Raw genomic sequence first — 22769 nt, 5'->3', positions numbered from 1 at the left:
AGTTCATGGAAGACAGGTCCATCAATGGCTATTAGCCAAGATGGGCAGGGCTGCAACCCCATGCACTGGGCACCCCTAGCCCCTGACTGCCAGAAGCTGGGACTGGACAACAGGGGATGGATCCCTCAGTAATTGCCCTGTTCTGTTCACTCCCTCTGGGGCACCTGGCATTGGCCACTGTTGGAAAACAAGATGCTGGGCTGGATGGGCCACTGATCTGACCCAGTATGGCCGTTATTTCTTTTTGAAACCAACACATTTTGAACGTTAAAAAAATCAGATATGTTACAGAAACAAAAAAATCTCAAGTCACTTTGCAAGTTTCCACAGCAGGAACAAGTTGGAATTTACTTTTGTTTACACCCCCGCCCCTGGAACGAATGGGAGATGGGGGTGTCACTGGGTGACTTGCCCCTTGAAAGGGTCAGGGGGTCTGGGACCAGCCAGACATGTCTCATCATCAGACCCAGCTGGGAAGGGGTCAGGCCGTCCCTATGAAGGGCTGAGAGACTGCAGGGGGGAAGGGAGCTGCAGGTGGGTTCCTGTAGTAGGCTCTAGAGCATGGGGACTGCAGAGATGGATGTGTCAGGGGAGAAGCCCCTGGGAGCTGAAACCACGGGGACTGGGGGGCGTGAGGAGCGGCTTGGTTTTGATGCTTTGCCTGAGTTTATGTTTAAAGAATAACCCTGTGCCCTGAGGAGCCACCCAGCCTAGGTGGGATGGTGGGAGTGAGTGCTGTGTTTAGAAGGTAGAGTGAACGCAGTCGTTCCCTGCCAAGGGAGCGCCAGTGTTCCCAGGAGTGTGAGATCAAGTCAACTAGTGTGTAAATTAAAATAAATCATGTTTTGATTGCGCTGTCCTCATCAGAAGATCAGGCTCCAGCAGTTCTCAGCTGGTTTCTAGTCAAGGGCATGCGAATTTAGACAGCAGAATGGGTTCAGATTTACTGCAAATTATACGATATATCAAAAGAGCTAAAGCAAAGCAAATCCTGTGGTAGTTCAGTGCTGCTCTTGGGCCACTGTATTTCAGGCTGTGCCAGCGCTGACTTTCCAATCCCTTGTTTCTGGCTATAAACCTTTGTTCTATAACATAGTGAGCAAGGTCTCCTCCTCCCCTGACTCTGTACTCATCCTCCCCACCACTCAGTCTAAGGTTTGGCTACTTACAGAAGTGCCAAAATGTGCATCTCAGAGTGTTTGGGTCTCTGCTCGACACTCCTGTGCCCTCGCACTGCTGTGCCTTTGGACTGGAATTTTATAGGACCCTGAGCCAGATCGGGGAAACAAAAGGGGCAGCTTTCTGAATGATTCAACACTTAGAATACAGTCCAGAGATGCTGCTTCTTCTGTAGCTCATGCCTTTCTAAGAGAGCAGGTGAGATGTTGCAGAAGTTCCTTAACACAGAGTAACTCTCAGCAGGGAACTGCAAGGCATACAACTAAGTAGGTTTGGAAGGCGAAGATCTTTATCGATAAACATCACTAAACATCAATTTCATCGCACACACAAACCAACAAAAATATTTCCATCAATGATAATTTAATGACTGCTTCTTGGAGCAGCTAGTCCTGGAACCCACAAGAGGAGAGGCAATTCTTGATTTAGTCCTAAGTGGAGCACAGGATCTGGTCCAAGAAGTGATTATACCTGGACTGCTTGGTAATAGTGACCATAATATAATTAAATGTAACATCCTTGTGGTGGGGAAAACACCAAAGCAGCCCAACATGGTAGCATTTAATTTCAGAAAGGGGAATTACACAAAAATGAGGAAGTTAAACAGAAATTAAAAGGTACAGCATAAAAAGTGAAATCCCTGCAAGCTACATGGAAACATCATAAAGACACCATAATAGAGGCACAACTTAAATGTATACCCCAAATTAAAAAACATGGTAAGAGAACCAAAAAAAAGAGCCACCATGGCTAAACAGCAAAGTAAAAAATAGTGAGAGACAAAAAGGCATCTTTTAAAAAGTTGAAGTTAAACCCCAGTGAGGAAAATAGACAGGAGCATAAACTCTGGCAAGTGAAGTGTAAAAATATAATTAGGAAGGCCAAAAAAGAATTTGAAGAACAACTAGCTAAAGACTCAAAAAGTAATAGCAAAAATTTTTTTAAGTACATCAGACACAGGAAGCTGCTAAACAACCAGTGGGGCCACTGGACGGTCGAGATGCTAAAGGAGCACTCAAGGACAATAAGGCCATTACGGAGAAACTAAATGAATTCTTTGCATCGGTCTTCACAGCTGAGGATGTGAGGGAGATTCCCAAACCTGAGCCATTCTTTTTAGGTGACAAATCTGAGGCACTGTCCCAGATTGAGGTGTCATTAGAGGTGGTTTTGGAACAAACTGATATTACGGTTTAGTTTAAGTCACCAGGACCAGATGGTATTCACTCAAGAATTCTGAAGAAACTCAAATGTGAAATTGCTGGACTACTAACGGTTATCTGTAATCTATCATTTAAATCAGCTTCTGTACCAAATGACTGGAGGATAGCTAATGTGACGCCAATTTTTAAAAAGGGCTCCAGAGGTGATCCCAGCAATTACAGGCCGGTAAACCTGACTTCAGTACTGGGCAAACTTGTCAGATGAACATAATTTGTTGGAGAAGAGTCAACATGGTTTTTGTAAAGGGAAAAATCATGCCTCACTAATCTACTAGAATTCTTTGAGGGGGTCAACAAGCATGTGGACAAGGGGGATCTAGTGGATATAGTATACTTAGATTTTCAGAAAGCCTTTGACAAGGTCCCTCATCAAAGGCTCTTAAGCAAAGTAAGCTGCCATGGGATAAGAGGGAAGGTTCTCCCATGGATCAGTAACTGGTTAAAAGATAGGAAACAAAGGGTAGGAATAAATGGTCAGTTTTCAGAATGGAGAGAGGTAAATAGTGGTGTCCCCCAGGGGTCTGTACAGGGACCAGTCCTATTCAACATATTTATAAATGATCTGGAAAAAGGGGTGAACAGTAAAGTGGCAAAATTTGCAGATGATACAAAACCATTCAAGATAGTTAAGTCCCAAATAGACTGCGAAGAGCTACAAAGAGATCTCACAAAACTGATTGATTGACTGGGCAACAAAATGGCAGATGAAATTCAATGTTGATAATTGCAAAGTAATGCACATTGCAAAACATAATCCCAACTATACAGACAAAATGATGGGGTCTAAATTAGCTGTTACAACTCAAGAAAGAGATCTTGGAGTCTTTGGGTATGTCTACACTACCCGCCAGATCGGCGGGCAGCGATCGATCCAGCGGGGGTTGATTTAACGCGTCTAGGCCACATTCAAGTCTCCAAAATTCATGTAGATCTTGTTTAAAGATGGAAAGAAAGGTATTCAATCTATTAGCAGCATTTTGCACTGGATTTGGTAAGCAGGCATTCTCTATTCCTGCCTGGACACCAAATTCAGTGGTGGCTTAAATGGTCGTGCAAGTTACACGTCTCTAAACTGGTGTCAATTGCATAGCGAGGCAGCCGGCTGGTGAAGGTGGCTCAGGGAAAGCAGCCAACAGGAAGGTATAAAGAGTTATAGGAAGTTTTGTCTGGTGGCTAAGGAATGTTTGGGATACCAACAGGTGCAGTGCAGGCCTACCCCAGCGCCATTTCACCCCTGTGAATGACCATCAGCTCCCTGGCAATGGCTACATATTGACCTTGCAGGACCGTTTTTGGGACCGATGCGTCTAGGAGTGGTGGAGGCCCATTCCCAATGGCTGGAAGTTTTCTGCACGAAGATCACCACAGTTGCGCAGACAGCAGAGAAACATCTATGTTTTTTGCAGGCACTGGCCTGCCAGAAAAAGCAGAGTGATAACGGGTCTCGGTTTAGTTCAGAAGAGTTTCAGCACTTCATGAAGAAAAGTGGTATTAGACCTATCACCTCAGCAGCACAGCGCCCGGCACAAGAGGGCCTGGCTAAAGGGTTTGTGCAAACTTTCCAGCAAGCGCTAGGATCCATGACCGATGAGAAGGGGTCAGTACAGCAGAAGCTGCCATGCTCCTTGCTAACCTATTGAAACGCGGTACACTCCACAGTGACCCAAGCCCCTGCAATGTTACTTATGGACTGAAATCTGGCTCTGGAACGAGGGGGAAGTGGTTTCTCCTCTCCTCTCCTCTCCGCCAGGCCTAGCTGTGTGGTGTAGCAATGGCAGCAATTAATGGTCACACACAAGCGTGATTTTTTTTAAGTTGTTGCTGCCCCTATTACTCTGATGGTTGTTATTGGTCTAGGGTAGCTCCTAGCTCCGGGCTGGGTGCTGCACACACACACTGCCCCGATGTGCTGACAATCTACATAGCTGAGACAAGCAGCAGGCAGGAGGGGAACCGGATGCACAGGGAGGGGCAGGGAATAGAACAGAGTCCCGGGGCAGTGCTCTAACCATTGCACCCCGCTGCCTTGCCCCAGTAGCAGCTCACACGCATTCCTTCAGCTGTCACCTCCGCCAGCCCCACACCTGCTGGGGTAGGGCCACCCCCTCATCATTAGGCAGTGGCACACCAAGGATCACGCCCAGACAGAGGCTGCCCATTGGGGGATGCACAAAGAACCTCCCGCATCTGCAGTCAGCCTGGGGCCAGCCACGGTGCTCTCCAAGTACCAGATTGCTCCAGGCCAGCTCCAGCAGTGACAGGAGCCATCCCAAAGAAAGCAGGGGTGAGGGGCACGGCCATGGGCTGGTCTCCCTTTGTGCAGACCAGGGAGGTGCCCTGGCATGTGGGAGTGGATGTGTGCACGCACGGGAGGTGCCCTGGCGTGTGTGAGTGGGTGTGCGCACGCACGGGAGGCTGCCCGGGGGAGGGGGAGGTGTTAAGATGCTTCAGTCTCTCCAAGGCTCCTGTCGGTGTACGCTGTATCTACACAAGCAGAGGTGCTGTAATATAGACAGAATCTCGGCAGCTGTTACTCAGGACCAGCCTAAATGGCTCTCAAAGTGGGCGTGAACAAACCAGCCTATGGTCTCAAAGGCTGATGAGGTCTGTGATCATCTGTGAAATTATCCTAAACTGCCAAGCGGTAAATTGGCAGCCTTGGATCGAGTTCTGTTCAGGAAGAAACCCCTCTCGGCTGCGTTTTGAAAACATAACTCCAATCAATAACAATCTATTAATGAGTTCTCTTCATGTTCATCCTGGGGTTATTAGTTGATTAGCCTGCATTGGCACAGACTCCCAAATACATAACAATTCCATCAAGCACCATCTTCCTGCCAGTTTGCCAAGACCCTACTCTTGGCTGATGGCTATTTATTTCCAGTAGGAACTGACTGATCTACATTGGATTTCTTAGCTACAGAGAATCCATATGCAATGAAAGTCTGTGTGTGCAAAGCCCGACATGCGCTGAGAATTTTTCCATTCTATAATAAATGGCGTGTTTGATTATTTCGGTTTAGTTTGTGAGGAATTAGAGTACATCATTTTAATAAGTCTAGGAAGGTTCAATGGAAATATCCACACTCGCAGTCATTGATTTGTTCTGAATTAGACACCTGGAACGAGGCTACAGCTACATCACACATAGCAGATGGGCGGCTGCCTGTAGGGCACTGCAGTATGGCCAACCCCAGGCATTCAAAAACCAAGAGTCAGCCTCTCCCCCCCAAATCATGGGATTGGTTTATAAACTATGAGATTTTAAAATCATTATAAAGTGGCACTCAGGTCACATTTTCAAGTTTTTTTCAGCAACCTTGAGGGCTAGAAACTTGCTTTTCCTTCTAATGCAAGCTGAAATTTTCACGTAATTACATGCCTGCAGAAGCCAGGGCTTTAAGACAAACACCAGCGATATCTGGTGGATTCACGATAAGCTCACAGGAATTGTTCTTAGGTGGCTCCGTTCTTGTGGGCACTGTATTCTGTGTCTAATTTCCCAGCCATGCCTCCCTAGTCTAAGGTAAGTAGCACTACCCAGGCAGTAGTTCTGCTCCAGCTATTCCCCACTGTTTCAATATTTGATTGCACACTTTTCCATCTCACGTTCATGTGCAGCATACCGTGCTGGTTCCCGCCGGCATTTCCTTTCATTCTGTGTCTCAGTGCCCTACAGCAACGCTATCCAAAAAGGTAAATCTACCGCCTGTTTGATATCTGAATGGGCCATAAGGGTAAACTCAGATATCCTGTCTCAGCCGCATCGGAGTTGTAATTAAATTGTCTTCTCTATTTCGGAACATTTGGAAGGTTAAAATTAAATTAAGGCTATCTTAATTAATTTAGCTTGATGCTCACTAATCATATGTATAGCCAAGACAACAAAGGCAGTCTCGTTAGTACTATTTATAGTGCCCGCCCCTTGCATGAGAGAACGGAGTCCAGGAGTAATCTGCTCAGCTGAATTAGGTCGGAACACAGGCACTCTGAGACACATTAAGAACATTGGAGAGTTTGATGCAGAATTCTGCCCTATTAAACTAACGGAGGCTAAGAAAACCCATGGCTCCGACCTCAGTGGTTGTGCAAGTGTCACGTCACACGTTAACATTAAGCAAGAGGCAGCATGGTTTGCTGGCTAGGGCAGCGGGCAGGGGAAGGTGGGTTCGGTTCCTGGTTCTGCCGCTCACTGGCTGGGTGACCTTGGCCAAGTCACTTCTAGAAGCGGGTGAAAGTTTTTGGCTAAAACTTGTTTTTTTCCTGCCAAAAATGCAGATTTGAGTCAAACAAACATTTCACCAATTTGTGTCGCTTTCAGCAAATTGCTGTGAATGGAACAAAAAAAAGTGGGGGGGGGGGATTCAGAAATGTTGAAACAAAACACTTGAATTTTTCAGGCTAGCTGCACGCCCACAAAGAAGAGAAAGTGGCGCTTCCTTCCCCACCCCGAGAGCCCAGTGGTTAAGGCAGTCCATGGGACTGGGGAACCCAGGTTCCGGTCCCGTGTGAATCAGGGATGTGACGCCAGGTTTTGCCCCCCAGGCGGGTGCCCTCAAGTCACTCGCTCTGGACCAGTGACTCGTCAAGCATTTGATACAGTGCGGAACAGAGATGCCACGAGCCCTCAGCCCCTCTGACCTGCAGCGTGCTCTGTCACCTGATGGTTAGGGCATGGCCCTAGAAAGGGGGATGGCTGGTTCCAGGCCTGGCCGCTGAGTGTGGGGTTCCCCGTCCTCAGTGCTCTCACCACTGGGTGTTAGGGGGAAGCACCACCGTCTTCTTTCGCATCTGACCACAGCCCTTCATTTCCTTTGCTTTTGTTACAGATGATCACCCTGACAAAGGTTTCCTTTTGTCTCCAATGGAACCAGGCGGCTGACTCCAAAGGGAAATGTTTATGAGTTTTTTGAATTGCCAAAAATTCCAAGAAAATATGCTTTTTCCAAGAAATATGCTTAACCTAAACCGATGGGGTTTTCTTGGAACTACCAGTGAATGAATCAACACATCAGTTAGTCACACAACTCTAGTCTCTTCTCCTTGCTGTGCCTCAGTTTCCTCTCCCAGCCTTTGTCTGTCGGGCCTGGTTAGACTGTAAGTTCTTTGAAGCAGAGGTTGTCTACTCTGTGTTTGCACAGCACCTTGCACGCTGGGGCTCCCCAAACGCAGCTGGGAGCCTCTTAGTGCTACTGTAACAATAATAATAATAATCATGTGAACGTTCATGAAAACAGTCTACCCCTTTGGAAGCCATCATCCACTTATTTCCTCCAGAAGTGTCAGGAGAAGCAGAATTTCCATGAGCAGAGAGAGACCATTAGCAAATGTTGTTAGACATATGAACTGAGCAGGCGAATCCATTCAGAGTTCAGTGGCACAGCTCTCTTTTGACAATTTCTTTGCCTACAAGCAGTGATGGCTTGACCCTGAAAAAGGTCACATTGGATAAACACCCAAAAGTTCAACAACTTATTCGGATCTTATCCAGACATAGCTGAACCTTGATGGAGTGGAGACGCCAAGACCTCGAATTGCAGCAAGGGAGGTTTAGGTTGGACATTAGAAAAAACTTCCTAACGGTCAGGGTGGATAAGCACTGGAATAAATTGCCTAGGGAGGTTGTGGAATCTCCATCATTGGGGATTTTTAAGAGCAGGTTGGACAAACACCTGTCAGGGATGGTCTAGATAATACTTAGTCCTGCCATGAGTGCAGGGGACTGGACTAAATGACCTCTCCAGGTCCCTTCCAGCCCTACCCTTCTACGCGGACACATTCTCTTGCAATATTTTCAGTTTGGGCTTGTTTCATTTTTCCAGCTAAGACCAAAACAACTCTCTGTTGCATCATTTTGACCCCTCAACTGGCATCAGAAACCGGGGGGGGGCCTGAGAAAAAAGGAAAGTTCACTGAACCTTCTTCAACCTAACAGTTGTTTAAGCAAAAATTGAGGTCACAGGCCAGATCCTCAGCCCCTGTAACCCAGCACAGGTCTATGGGCATCGGGGGAGCTTCGCCAATCAACCCCAGCTGGGTACCTGGCCCCCATTGAAATCAATGGAGCTATGCTGATTTACACCAGCTCAGGATCCTGGCGCCACTGACTTAATGGACTGGTGCCAATTTACATCAGACAGGGATCTGGCCCCAGTTCGTATGTTAACGAATCACCCATTCTTTATTAGATCTTAGAATCATAGAAGATTAGGGTTGGAAGAGACCTCAGGAGGTCATTTAGTCCAACCCCCTGTTCAAAGCAGGACCAACACCAACTAAATCATCCCAGCCAGGGCTTTGTCAAGCCTGACCTTAAAAACCTCTAAGGAAGGAGATTCCACCACCTCCCTAGGTAACCCATTCCAGTGCTTCACCACCCTCCTAGTGAAATAGTGTTTCCTAATATCCAACCTAGACCTCCCTCACTGCAACTTGAGACCATTACTCCTTGTTCTGTCATCTGGTACCACTGAGAACAGTCTAGATCCATCCTCTTTGGAACCCCCTTTCAGGTAATTGAAGGCTGCTATCAATCCCCCCGTCACTCTTCTCTTCTGCAGACTAAATAACCCCAGTTCCCTCAGCCTCTCCTTGTAAGTCATGTGCCCCAGTCCCCTAATCATTTTCATTGTCCTCCACTGGCTCTCTCCAATTTGTCCACATCCCTTCTGTAGTGGGGGGACCAAAACTGGACGCAATACTCCAGATGTGAACTCACCAGTGCTGAATAGAGGGGAATAATCACTTCCCTCGATCTGCTGGCAATGCTCCTACTAATGCAGCCCAATATGCTGTTGGCCTTCTTGGCAACAAGGGCACACTGCTGACTCATATCCAGCTTCTCATCCACTGTAATCCCCAGGTCCTTTTCTGCAGAACTGATGCTTAGCCAGTCGGTCCCCAGCCTGTAGCGGTGCCTGGGATTCTTCCTTCCTAAGTGCAGGACTCTGCACTCGTCCTTGTTGAACCTCATCAGATTTCTTTTGGCCCAATCCTCCAATTTGTCTAGGTCACTCTGGACTCTATCCCTACCCTCCAGCGTATCTACCTCTACCCACAGCTTAGTATCATCCATCCCATCATCCAGATCATTAATAAAGATGTTGAACAAAACTGGCCCCAGGACCAACCCCTGGGGCACTCCGCTTAATACCGGCTGCCAAATAGACACCGAGCCGTTGATCACTACCCGTTGAGCCCGACGATCTATACAGCTTTCTATCCAGCTTATAGTCCATTCATCTAATCCATACTTCTTTAACTTGCTGGCAAGAATACTGTGGGAGACCGTATCAAAAGCTTTGCTAAAGTCAAGATGTATCACGTCCACTGCTTTCCCCTCATCCACAGAGCCAGTTATCTCATCATAGAAGGCAATCAGGTTGGTCAGGCATGACTTGCCCTTGGTGAATCCATGTTGACTGTTCCTGATCACCCTCCTCTCCTCCAAATGGATTCCTTGAGGACCTGCTCCATGATTTTGCCGTGCATTTAAGTTACCTTTGCTCTCCATCAACCTCATTAATAATTACCCTCTTACAGCACTTTACTGAGGCCTGGCTCTTCTCAGCTGCACTGCTATAAATCAGCAACAGCTCCGCTGATGTTAGTGGGGCCCCATTCAGCATAGCACTTAAGCACATGCCTAACTTTAGATACAAACTTAAATCCATCCCTGCTTTGGATGGCTCAGTCCTGTGCTGAATCTGGGCCTGGATGTGGACCTGGGCAAAAGTGGCATAAGTGAGAAGCGAATCTTAAGTTTTGTAAAAACATTGTACTCTGAATTGAATAGAGCTCATGGGGGGGGGGAGAGTTGCCCAGTAGAACTTGTCATGATTTTTTAAAATGTAACCCCAACATCCCTAGCTCCAGCACCCCTAGTTCCAACATCCATGCCCTAGGTAAGAACATAATTTGAACTGTCAGCAATTCTCTCTAGCCTAAGAAAAAATTAATACCTGAAACTGGTCCTCTATTCTTCAGATACTTTGCATTTCCCCTGTTCAACAAGCAGCACGGAAGAAGGGTCCCTGTACTACATGGCTCTTTAATCGAGTGCAGAGAGGCAGAACAAGAACCAGTGGCTGAAAGCTGAAGCCAGCATCATCAAATCAAAAATTATTAGACACAAAATGTGAACACTGAGGGTGATTAACCACAGGGACAAACTATCAAGCATAGTGGTGGATTGTCCGTCTCTTTATGTCTTCAGATCAAGAGCGGATGCCTTTCCGGAAGACCTGCTTTAGTCTAATACAAGTAGTTGGGCTCAGTACAGGAGTAACTGATGAAATGCTCTGGCTTGTGATATACAGGAGGTCAGACTACATGATCTAATCATCGCTTCTGGCCTGTAGCTGTAGGAGTCTGAAATCTTCCTCCAGACATCAGGAGATCATAAATAAATAGGAGCTTCCTGTCTCAAAGGTTGCTGCAAGTGACACTGAAAATGCTTTTGCTAAGTTTACTTATTTGCTGCATCTGAAGTTAAATGCATCACATCACGTAAGGATTAGGTCAGGTCTGAAATAAAACTATTCAGATGTGTTACTTAGGAACATAAGAACGGCCACACTGGGTCAGACCAAAGGTCCACCTAGCCCAGTATCCTGTCTTCCGACAGTGGCCAATGACAAGTGCCCCAGAGGGAATGAACAGAACAGGTAATCATCAAGTAATCCATCTCCTGTTGCCCATTCCCAGCTTCTGGCAAACAGAGGCTAGGGACATTATCCCTGCCCATCCTGGCTAACAGCCATTGATGGACCTATCCTCCACGAATTTACCTAGTTCTTTTGTGAACCCCGTTATAGTCTTGGCCTTCGCAACATCCTCTGGCAAGGAGTTCCACAGGTTGACTGAAAAAAATACTTCCTTTTGTTTGTTTTAAACCTGCTGTCTATTAATTTCATTTTGTGACCCCTAGTTCTTGTGTTATGAGAAGGAGTAAATAACACTTCCTTATTTACTTTCTCCACACCAGTCATGATTTTATAGACCTCTATCATATCCCCCCTTAGTCATCTCTTTTCCAAGCTGAAAAGTCCCAGTCTTATTAATCTCTCCTCATACAGAAGCTGTTGCGTACCCCTAATAACTTTTTTTGCCCTTTTCTGAACCTTTTCCAATTCCAATATATCTTTTTTGAGATGGGGCGACCACATCTGCACACAGTATTCAAGGTATGGGAGTACCATGAATTTATATAGAGGTGATATGATATTTTCTGTCTTCTTATCTATCCCTTTCTTAATGATTCCTAACATTCTGTTCGCTTTTTTGGCTGCTGCTGCACACTGAGTGGATGTTTTCAGAGAACAATCGACAATGACTCCAAGAACTTTCTTGATTGGTAACAGCTAATTTAGACCCCATTATTTTATATGTATAGTTGGGATTATGTTTTCCAATGTTCATTACTTTGCATTTATCAACATTTAATTTCATTGGCCATTTTGTTGCCCAATTCACCCAGTTTTGTGAGATCCTTTTGTAGCTCTTTGCAGTCTGCAGGACTTAACTATCTTGAATGGTTTTGTATCATCTGCAAATTTTGCCACCTCACTGTTTACCCCTTTTTCCAGATGATTTATGAATATGTTGAATAGGTACAGACCCCTGGGGGACACCACTATTTACCGGTCTCCATTCTGAAAACTGACCATTTATTCTTACCCTTTGTTTCCTATCTTTTAACCAGTTACTGATCCATGAGAGAACCTTCCCTCTTATCCCATGACAGCTTACTTTGCTTAAGAGCCTTTGGTGAGGGACCTTGTCAAAGGCTTTCTGAAAATCTAAGTACACTATATCCACTGGATCCCCCTTGTCTTCATGCTTGTTGACCACCTCAGTAGATTGGTGAGGCATGATTTCCCTTTACAAAAACCATGTTGACTATTCCCCAACAAATTATGTTCATCTCTGTGTCTGACAATTTTGTTCTTTACTATAGTTTCAACCGCTTTGCCCGGTATTGAAGTCTTATTGGGCGGCACAGAGAGGCTCACATAGCAAATCAGGAACCCGTGGAAATTTCAATTTTGCAGAAAGACGTTTCAATGGAAGATTCCCGACCGGCTCTAATGCCGGCAAATGAGGAGTCTGGGTTCTGGGCCCCCACCATATCCGCCAGTGCAGGGGATGTCGTCATGTGTCGCTGTTACAGGCCAGGCGCAAAGGCAGGGAGGGAACTGGCTTTCCTGGGGTACTCCTGGGGTGATGCACTGTATGCACCGTCCCTTGCTCAGGTCTGTGCCTATAACTCAGTCTAGCCCACAACTGCGTGGATGTGGTTTCTGTTACGGTGACACTCTAGGACCCCGGGGGAGTGATATGTAAGGTGACATTTATGTCTCTCGCAACAGCTGGAGCATTCAGCAACAGGCGTGATCGTCTTCGAGCAGTAAAGCCTGATCCCGAGGGAAGTGACATCAGCAGAAATCAAGGGGGACTCCACTGAAGTCAGGGACCGGTGTAAAACCAATGCTCCAGAGACTGGTTTTATAGCCCAGTCAGAGTCAGTTACTTCAGCAGGACAATGTTCTGTGCACAGCACTGCAACCGGGAAGAGTACAGATTGTTTCCTCAGCCTTCCTTATTATGCATGAAGTGACCTTCAAATCAAAATCAAATAAAAAGAAAACCAAAACAAGGAAAACGAAATCGGAGCAATTATAGTTCCTGCAGCGAGTGGATTCTTACAGCATCACCTCCTGCACACTGCCAGGACGCTACAGAATGCCTTTACCATCCCGTGGTGTATTGTTTGTAATACACAGTTACAGCACACAAGAGAACAGCTCCTGTAGAGAAAATTGCCACACGTACACTGAATTCCCACAAACAATAGTGGCTGCTTAGGTCCTATGGACTTATCAGCCCACGTGGCCTTCCGAGATTAGAGAGAGAGAGAGAGAATGAAAGGCCCTGAAACTTGCAGGTATGAAAAGCAGCAGCTGTGGAGGCAGAGTAACTCCCTTTCATAAGGAGGTTTTGTGCCTGGTAAATGGGCTGAGTATTATGTATATTAAAGGGGGCGAACAATACGTGGGCAGTAAACAGCTTTTTCCAGCAGGAAGAAGGAGGACACCTTTGTGGTAGTTTCCTTTCCAAAGGTTACATGCCGGCCTGTGCTCTTTAGGTTCTTGTGCTGCTCCCATCACCACATGTCCAAGTACCTTCTTGGCCATTTTTATGTCTGCAGACATCCCACGCTCCTGGCCAGCCTCGTGGACCGACATCAGCAGGTAGCATCCTCACTTAAAGGCCAAGCCATCCTGTCACAGGAATAGGGATGAGGTGGCTTTGAGCTGGGCTGAGGTTTTGTCACAAGCCCTGCGTGTTTCTGCCCCTCCCCAGGAGCCAGGCAGGGCAGGAGAGGGCTCCCATAAGGTCCTGCTTTGTCAGGTGAGTGGGTGCTCCAGGTCCCTGTAATGATCCCATGGGGCACCCAGGGTTGTGAGGCACCTCATCCCACCTGCCCTGAGCAGGAGGAAGTTTCATCTATGCCTGCAAACCCCAGCTTCTGGCAACAAGCACTGCCTCCCAGGTCTCTGCCAGCCTCACCCTCTCTGCACACACCAGCCCTAGGACGCTCACAGAATAACCAGGCTGCTGTTCCCAAAGCAATAATACACCACAGCTTCTCAGTGAAACCTGAGACCATGGCTCTCTCCTACTCATGGTACTGAGCTGTACTTATGGCAAAACCAAGAACAAGTATTATCAGAGAACAGAGATTCAACCGATATCAAGTAAGAATATTGGAAACAAATTCATAACAGGCTTTCTAGAGACTAAATTTGAACATAAAAGCAGCCATACTGGGTCAGACCAGTGGTCCATCTAGCCCAGTATCCTGTCTTCCGACCATGGTCAATGCCAGGTGCCCCAGAGGGAATGAACAGAATAGGGAATCATTAAGTGATCCATCCCCTGTTGCCCATTCCCAGCTTCAGGCAAACAGAGGCTAGGGATACCATCCCTGCCCCTCCTGGCTAATAGCCATTGATGGACCTATCAACTAACATGTTATCCTCCTGTGTAAAGAGGCTTATCTCACCCAAGGTTCTCTCCAGCATTTTCAACCAAGCTGGATTTAGGCTGCCAATGGATATTTCCTACAAGAGCTTTTTTTTCATTAAGCACTTCACTGTGTTAGCCAAATGAGACAACTTCTTATCAGGGTCCGTGGCAGCTATTCATGTCAACATTAGTGCTTCCAGCCCAATTCCGAAGCAAAAAGAGACTGTCATATCCCTAATTGTAACTGTCCTTGTTCAGGCAGAGTGCTGGTATTGTGGAAAGCAGTGGAAAGGAAAGCCGCCCGAAGAAACTGACCGAGCACGACCACCACAGCAGAAGGAAGGGATAGGACAGAAATGACAAAGAAGGGAGACGTGGCGGTACTAGAGTTGCGGGAAATCTGTCACCCAGGGGCAAAACTACTGGGCTGACCACAGATCTTACACTGGAAAGGATCAGAGAAATGAGACTAGAAGGACTGAGAAAACCTGGGCGAGAGAACTGAGGCTGACCCCGAGCTGGTTAGGGTAACAGCACAGAGAACGGAGAATAGGGAACAGGGAAGCTGCATAGCTTGAAATGGCAAGACAATTCCAGCCTCTGCATCCGAGTTAGTTACACCTCCACGTGCCATCAGGACAACAATGAAAAGACCTAGAGATCCTAAAATGACATTGACCAGGAGTCACGTGATATCCTGGGGCCTGGAATGCAGGACACCTGGGTTCCAGTCCTAACTCTGACACTCACCTGCTGGCTGACCTTGGGAAGTCATTTCCCCTCCCAATGCCTCAGTTTCCTCATCTGCAAAATGGGGATAATGATCCTGTCCTCCTTTATCAAGTGCTTTGAGATCTCCGGATGAAAAGCGCTATGTGAGAGAGAGTTACTGTTGTTAGTGTTGTCTCCGCTTCTGCCCAGTGATAGCAACTATCCAGGGCCTTCCGAGTCAGCTTCCCAGCAGAAGAGTAATCAGCGAGGCGAAGTCTGGTGTAACTTGTTTTAATTACACACATATCCCAGTCCTGGCACAGAGGTGGTCAAGCAGCATGCAGGGCAAACCCTTCGTTCCAGGATCTCAGCCCTGCCCCACTGGCTAATTCCCGGAGAGCAACTCTGCCCTCCCAAATTGACTCTAATTAGTGACCAAGGCAGAGAGGCAATTCTCCTGTTGCGCACCCAGCTTCCTCTCCAAGGATCACTGCCTCTAGCCTACACAGAACCTTGAGTGGCCCACAACTAACAACATGGCTTGTCTTTCCCAGAGTCAAAACTTGCTTGTGCATGAAGAGGAAGAATTTGGAAGGCCATGTGTAATAATGCCACTTGAGGGCACCTTCCGAAGCATTATTCACACGGTGCGGTAGTAAGAGGGGCCCGATTCTCCGCAGCCTTGCACCTCGTTTGGTCATTTACACTTGTTCAAAGAAGCAGAAATGCTCAGAAGGAAGATGTGGTGTGTTTCTGGACCTGAGCTAGGCTGGTTGTGCCATGAGGGCAAAACCCACCCACTTCCATCTCCCACGGACCCACAGATTATGCACCGGTTTATCCCACCTAGGTCTGGCTCAATGATCTGCATATCCATGGCATCGCTGCTTGCTCCTAGCACTGCACATTGCCGAGGGGTCAAGCCACATGTCAGAGGGGCTCAGCTTTTCCCCGTCAGAATCCTTGTTTGTTGGAAAATGGGGCTTTCAGAAACACAAACACTGTCACAGAGCGTCTCAGCTTGCTTTGAAGAGTCTTGATTGTTTTCATCATACAAACCAACCAACCAGCCAAACCAACCATCTGGGTTCTGGCCACTTTCCACTGAAAACTGCGGTTGTCACTTGCTGCGGTTTGCAGTGTTTCAACAGAACATTGACATTTGCTGCTTACCCCCTCGCCCCCCTTTCGCGACCAGCTCCATCATGCACCTTGAAAAAGAACCAACTCGTGTAGCCTGGCTGCTTAGCAACGCATGCTGTGCCATGGCTCTGCTCTCTGCGCTGCCCGGCCAGTGACAGGCCTCTCTCTTTCGCTCTCCAAAGCCCGCCATGGCACATGGCCAGCTAGCTGCGAGAGCGTCTTTCCCTCTGTGAGCACGCCCTTCCAGATCCTCCAGGAGCGGGACCTAGACTCTGGCGCTCACTCCAGCAAGCGATGCCAGCAGCTAGGGAGCTGTCCTCAGTCCACAGTAAATGCAGAACTCACCATGTTCCTCAGACACAGCCCGCCTGCTTGCTCTCCCTGTTACACATGGACGCACCGCACAGACTATACACTAATCAAGCTCCTGCCGAGAGCAGTTGAGATAGCTGCTGTTAAATGTTTGGGCAGTGCTTAGATGCTATTGTCAGACACGAGATAGGCAGGTAGATGGAATAAGGCAGAGGTGCCCATTGGAACTAGGGTTCCATGAACTCTATCCCATAACTGCCTGTTCTACACGAGTGCAGCTCTGCTTTACCTCAGGCTCAGAGTCTCCCAAGCGACCAAGGGTTTTGGGTGGCTCAGGCTGGACATCCAAAATCGGAGGCGCACAAACTCCCTGCTTGCTATGGAGAACTGACATGAATGCAGAGCCTTGATCCGCGGCAGGCTGTCAGCCTGACTCCTGTGGCTCCAAGGGGCTGCAGCCTTCTGGTCTGATGACCAAGTGCACTGGACATTTGAAAAGGTCTTTGCGAACAATCAGGCAGCAGCACTCCCAGGCTGCGTTTGCGCACCGTCTGCTGTTAGCCAGCCCATGGGCATGGCGGATCCTTCTGCGGCCCCAGACAGCCCTGTGGTTGGCAGAATAAGAAACTGGAATAATGCAGATTTCCCGTTTGTTAAAAATCTCTCTTTCCTTGACGCCCGGCAGGGCCTGATGCAGCTCCCGCTGGAGCCAATGGGCAGATTCAGCTACTCAGCCGGAATCAAAGCCCTTTGAAGGTCAAGATACAATCCTGGGAGCGGATCTGGGGATGAAGAGAAGAAAGGGGGCGGGGGGAAAATCTCTCTCAGATCCTCCTTTCCCTCGCTAGCCACTGGAGCATCCTCCCTCAGGGGGCCTGCGCCACGCCAATCTGAAAGCAAACCGGAAGGGGGCAGGCGTGCGCCAATCGAAGCAGGCCAGCTCTGACGGACGTGTCACCTAGAGCCAGTCAGGCACGACTTTCCGACAGAAAATGCGGTTAAGTAGGCCATACATAACCCTAACCCTGGGAAATTTCTGATTTTGCTGAAAATTTTCAATTTTCTGTTGGGAAAACTGAAATGAAATATTTCATTTCAGCTCAGTTAGCCCCAAATCAGAATATGCTGGGTTTTTTTTAACTGATTTGAAAAGAACCATTAAACTTAATTTTGCTCTGGTGCCTTGCTTCATGGGAGTTGTAGTTCGGGCGCCCACTGTCTATGCCAAATGTCAATGTACAGATCTAGGAACAAGGATTGTAGGCCATACTTATGAGCCTGGGGACTCTCTCCTGGAAAGCACGGACTAAAAATACTTGGGGGCCATCTGCTGAACGTGAGCTCCTGGTGCATGCTGTGGCCAAAAGGGCTAATGCACTCCTTGGATGCCTCAACAGCGGAATCTCAAGTAGGAGTCAAGAGGGTATTTTACTTCTGTGTTTGGCACTGGTTCAGCCACTGCTGGAATGCTGCATCCAGCTCTGGTGTCCATAAGTCAAGAAGGATGTTGATAAATTGGAACGGGTTTAGAGAAGAGCCATGAGCATGATTAAAGGATTGGAAAACCTGCCTTATGGTGACAGACTGAAGGAGCTCCATCTGTTTAGCTAAACAGAGAGAAGGTGAAGGGGTGATTGGATGACAGTTTATAAATAGCTACATGGGGAACAAATATTTAATAATGGGCCCTTCTATCTAGCAGAGAAAGGTCTAACCCGATCCAGTGGCTGGAAATTGAAGCTAGATAAATTCGGACTGGAAAGAGAGCATAAATTTCTAACAGTGAGAGCAATTTACCAAGGATTGTGGTGGATTCTCAACCACTGACAATCTTTAAATCAAGATGGGATGTTTTTCTAAAAACTCTGCTTTAGTTCAAACAGGAGTCGGCCGGGGGAAATTGAAGGAGGTCAGACAAGATGATCACAGTGGTCCCTTCTGACCTTAAACCTTATGACTCTGTTAAAGAAACCTGGTCCTAGTTTCCTTGTAGTGTGAGTGGGGGTCTCCCCTGCACAGTTGTGGGCCCAGGATCCCCAGACCCTCAAGCGCTGTCCTGTGCCGCCCATTCTATCTCATTATCATTCTTTTTTACCACTCCACCAGTCCCGGTCACAGTCTCGCCCCAAGGCTGGCCCAGACAGTTGTGCCAGAGCCTATGAGCGAGGTGGGATTTGGAGGAGATGATTTGAGACATGCTGAGTTTTTTTAATGCTGAAGTGCAGCCATCCAACAGCAGGATGTGGTGCTTTCATTTGACTGTAGCATTTAGATTCTGCATGGCACATTTTCCTCTTGTTCCTTTAAAAACTGGCAGAAAAAAATGGAGACTTATTCCTGGGAAAGAGACCCCTGAATGCCTCCAATCAGCACATTTTGATACATGCCACGGTGCTCTTGGAAAAGAGCAATTTTACACTCACGGTAATGAGAGAAGGAGTGAAACAGCATAACAGGGCTAGCAGGCTGCAGGGCCCATTCAGAATAAATGCCTGCGGAAATATTTCCATCCATTGTGTTCACCAGGCTGCAGGGCAGTGGATAGATGCACAGTAAGTGATGTCCCATGGGTCAGATACGCACTGGGAGACACACACAGGGAGCACAAAAGGACTTGCCTGGCCCCCCCATTGCCACAATGTCCGAGCACCTGAATGGCTTTCATTTATCTGCCCTCACAGCACCCAGGGGAGGCAGGGAAAGGTGACTATCCCCATTGTACGGAAGGGAAACCGAGGCACAGTGAGGCTAAGTGACTTGCCACAGCCTGCCTGTGCGAGTTTTGGCAAGGCAGGAACTTGACTCCCAGCTCTCCTTAGCCAAGTGCCCTTAGCACTGGGCCACCCTCCCTGTCTGTGAGTGCCTGGGTCTCTCGGCTTTGCATGGGAATGGAGAAGTCCGTCCCTGGGACCCTGTGCACGGTGTCAGAATCCATGATGGGGGAGGTGACAGGGAGCCAGGCTCCTTCCCTCAGGCCACCTGTCCTCTGCGGTGCATTGTGGAGAGGAACCGTACGGGGGAAAGTCCCCGTCCAGCACCCTGCCGTGCTGTGCGCCTCAGATACCACAGACACCCTTTCCTAACACAGGCCTCATCCCACGGGGCCCTGAAGGGGCAGGGGAAATCTGCTTCCTCCTTTGCAGAGTCCCCAGCCACAGACCCGGCTGTGCGAGCCTGGTGCTGCCTGGCGGCTGGGGCAGGGCTGCGTGTCATTCTCCCCCTGGCTCCGCTGAGCTCAGGGCAGAAGCTGAATCCAGCCAGCATCTGCGTCACATTTCCCTGGCTCCGGGAGCGGGAGGAAGAGTGGCCCCGAATCCCTGCTGCATGCAGACTGCCGTGTGCTAGGCCAGCAGTGCAAAGGGCGCTGACGCAGCTGTCACCATTCCTGGAGGGATCTCCCTAGTGTCGAGAGAGCCCCAAAGGGCAGAGAGCCAGCATCCCAGCTCCCACGTCCCCAGCCCTTCCTGCAGTCTTCCCTGCCCCCCAGCAAACCCCATCTGCTGGGAGTACATTAATTATTTGTATTAGAGCAGCGCTGATGGGGGTCAAGGCCTCATGGTTCTGGGCTCTCTGATAAGAGACGGTCTTTGCCTTGAGGAGGTTACGGTCTGAGTAGACAAGACAGACAGGAAGAATTACTGCCCCCAGTTGACAGAGGGGAAACTGAGACAGGGAGAGATTAAGTGATTTCTCCAAGGTCACCCAGGACGTCTGTGGCACAGCTGGGAATTGAAGCCAGATCTCCTGAATCCTGGCCTCGATGCCTCCGTCACAAGACTATACTCCCATTGTACAAGCCATTGGCAGCCAGCGCAATTTACAGAAGCCTCAAGGCTGCTCTGAGTTACACTGTGGGACTGGTCAGCACTCAGCCAGCCCAGGGATAAGGGAGGGCAAAGCCATGCTCGTGCTGCCTCTGGAGTCCTCTTCCTGCGCACTCCTCAGCTGCAGGCCCCGTGTTCAAAGCCTTCCTCTAATCAAAACCATGCAATGGTAACGATTTCAGTAAAGCAGCTGCTGCTGCCAGGGGAGGTTCAGCACCAGCTGAATCAGGCCTCAGCTCAGCACAAAGTGCAAGCGGGATCAGCTGGAGTTTTTATCTTGATTTCCAAAAGCCACATCTTGGTCTCAAATCCACCCCCTGAGCAACGTAGATACACTGACCTAAGCACCGCACACACACATGTAGGCATGCAAATAGATTTAAACCTGAACTAGTAATTTTGTAATTCCATGTAAAAAATCCAGAGGATTACTAAAATTTAGGGAGGGTTGGCAGCTCTGCCATCACCAGCAACGCCCTTTAGGAATGGGCTCTGCTCCTTAGCTTGGGCTAATGCTTAGATGCCAGGGCTCCAGGTATCTGAGAGACATGACCTGGTACTGCACGCTCTGTGCTTCACACTCAGTGTGACGTTATGCGATTCCAGACAATCGTTCGCACTTGTGACTGACCGCTGTGCTCTGCACTCGCTTGGACCCAGAAGATTGCCCCAGAGTTCATGCACCGTCTGGGTCCGTGTGTGGGACTCAGGGCACGGCTCTGCAGTGGGCAGGACTCAAGGAGGGAGGTGACTGAGCGGAAGTTGCGGTGCACACCTCCTGCTCTGGTGCGAGAGGGAAGCTCTTTGTACCAGCAGCAGGGGAGGACATTCTGGTCGCTTGTTTTAGCACCTAGATGGGAGCCTGGCCCTTAGGGTAGGTTTACACTGCAATGAAAGACCTGCGGCACAGCCACGCTGCCCTGGGCAGCTGGCTTGGGCTCCTGGGGCTCGGGCTGTGGGGCTAAACATTGCAGCGTAGACATGGGGGCTCAGACTGGAACCCTGTCAGAGGAGCAGGTCTCAGAGCCCACGCTCCAGCCTACGCTGAGATTGTTAGTCCTGCAGCCCAAGGCCCACAAGCCAGAGACCATTGACGCAGACTCACACTGGGTCCCGCAGGTTTTTAACTGCAGCATAGATGTTCCCTTAGTGCCACAGCTTATGCACAGGTACGCTAGAATTCACCTCTACAGCCCAGCAGTTCCTGGCACATAGGCTCATGCCAACCTCACCGTGCTCCAATGCACTAGCAATACCTGGGAGACTGTAGAAATGAAGGTCAGCAAGACAAACGCTACCAGGTGCACTGCCACAAGCGGCATGGAAAAGACTGCAGCCAAGCAGGGTGAAGGCTGCAAGGGGACGTGTGAATCTCCAGGATTGTGTTTATATGCCGCTGGGATGTCAAACTGTGCAGCAGCAATCTGAGACTGCCATTAAAAACTCCAGAGAGAATTCCCTCCTCAGCGTTTTCAAGCGATAAAGGGAGGGAAGTCAGTCTAAAGAGTCCCAGGAACCTCCGGCCAATACCAGGTTCACCAGAGATTACAAAGGCCCCAGTTTTGCAGAGCACTTACACACGTGCCTAACTTGAAGCAGGTGCATCAGCCCACTGACTTCCATGGGACTTAGCCACCTCCATAAAGGTACGCAATCGCTGAAGTACTTTGCTGAGCTGAGCTCACAGGGATAAAGGCAAAGGGTGAAATTCTGGCCCCATTGACTTCAGTGGAGCCAGGATTTCATCCTGAGGGTTTTTTTGAGCTGATTAAGAGATTTATATGCCCAGTTCCATCAATTTTACTGGAAATTGCACATCCAAATCTTTGAAATCTCAGCCTAAACCGCTAAGAAATTACCAGGGAATTTTTCTATATAACAGATCAAATTCGTAATGTAGAGCAGCACAAAAGAACCTCCCTGGTTTCTGTGCTAACAGCCTCTGACTCAGCTTCTTTCCTTGGACACTCTCTCGGACTGCGAGGGACTGCTACAGGGGGACGCTTTTACAAGGACACAGAACTGCTGACTCCTGGAAGGTTGTCTTGAAACACCTGTGTGGTGCAGTTCACACAGAGTCTGTCTGGAAGGCTCTGCCTGGTGTTGATTTATTTCAGTGTTCTCGGAGATTAGCTTGTTTAGTTAGTTAGTTTTCCTCCATTTTAAAGAATGCCAGATTTCAGCTTTGGCCCCTACTCAGCATTTTGGAGCTAGATCTGTTAAAGAATTGCAGGATTTTTTTTTAAATTATTTATTTATTACAATGAGGAAAGATTTGTATCACCAGAATCAAAAGAACTGAAAAGCAGGTCAGTCCTCAATGGCAATAAAAGAGCTGCTTAGGGAA

Source organism: Terrapene carolina, unplaced genomic scaffold, assembly GCF_002925995.2.
Source record: "Terrapene carolina triunguis isolate 2854851 unplaced genomic scaffold, T_m_triunguis-2.0 Scaffold275, whole genome shotgun sequence".
Lineage (NCBI taxonomy): Eukaryota > Metazoa > Chordata > Testudines > Emydidae > Terrapene > Terrapene triunguis.
This window is presented reverse-complemented; position numbering follows the sequence as displayed.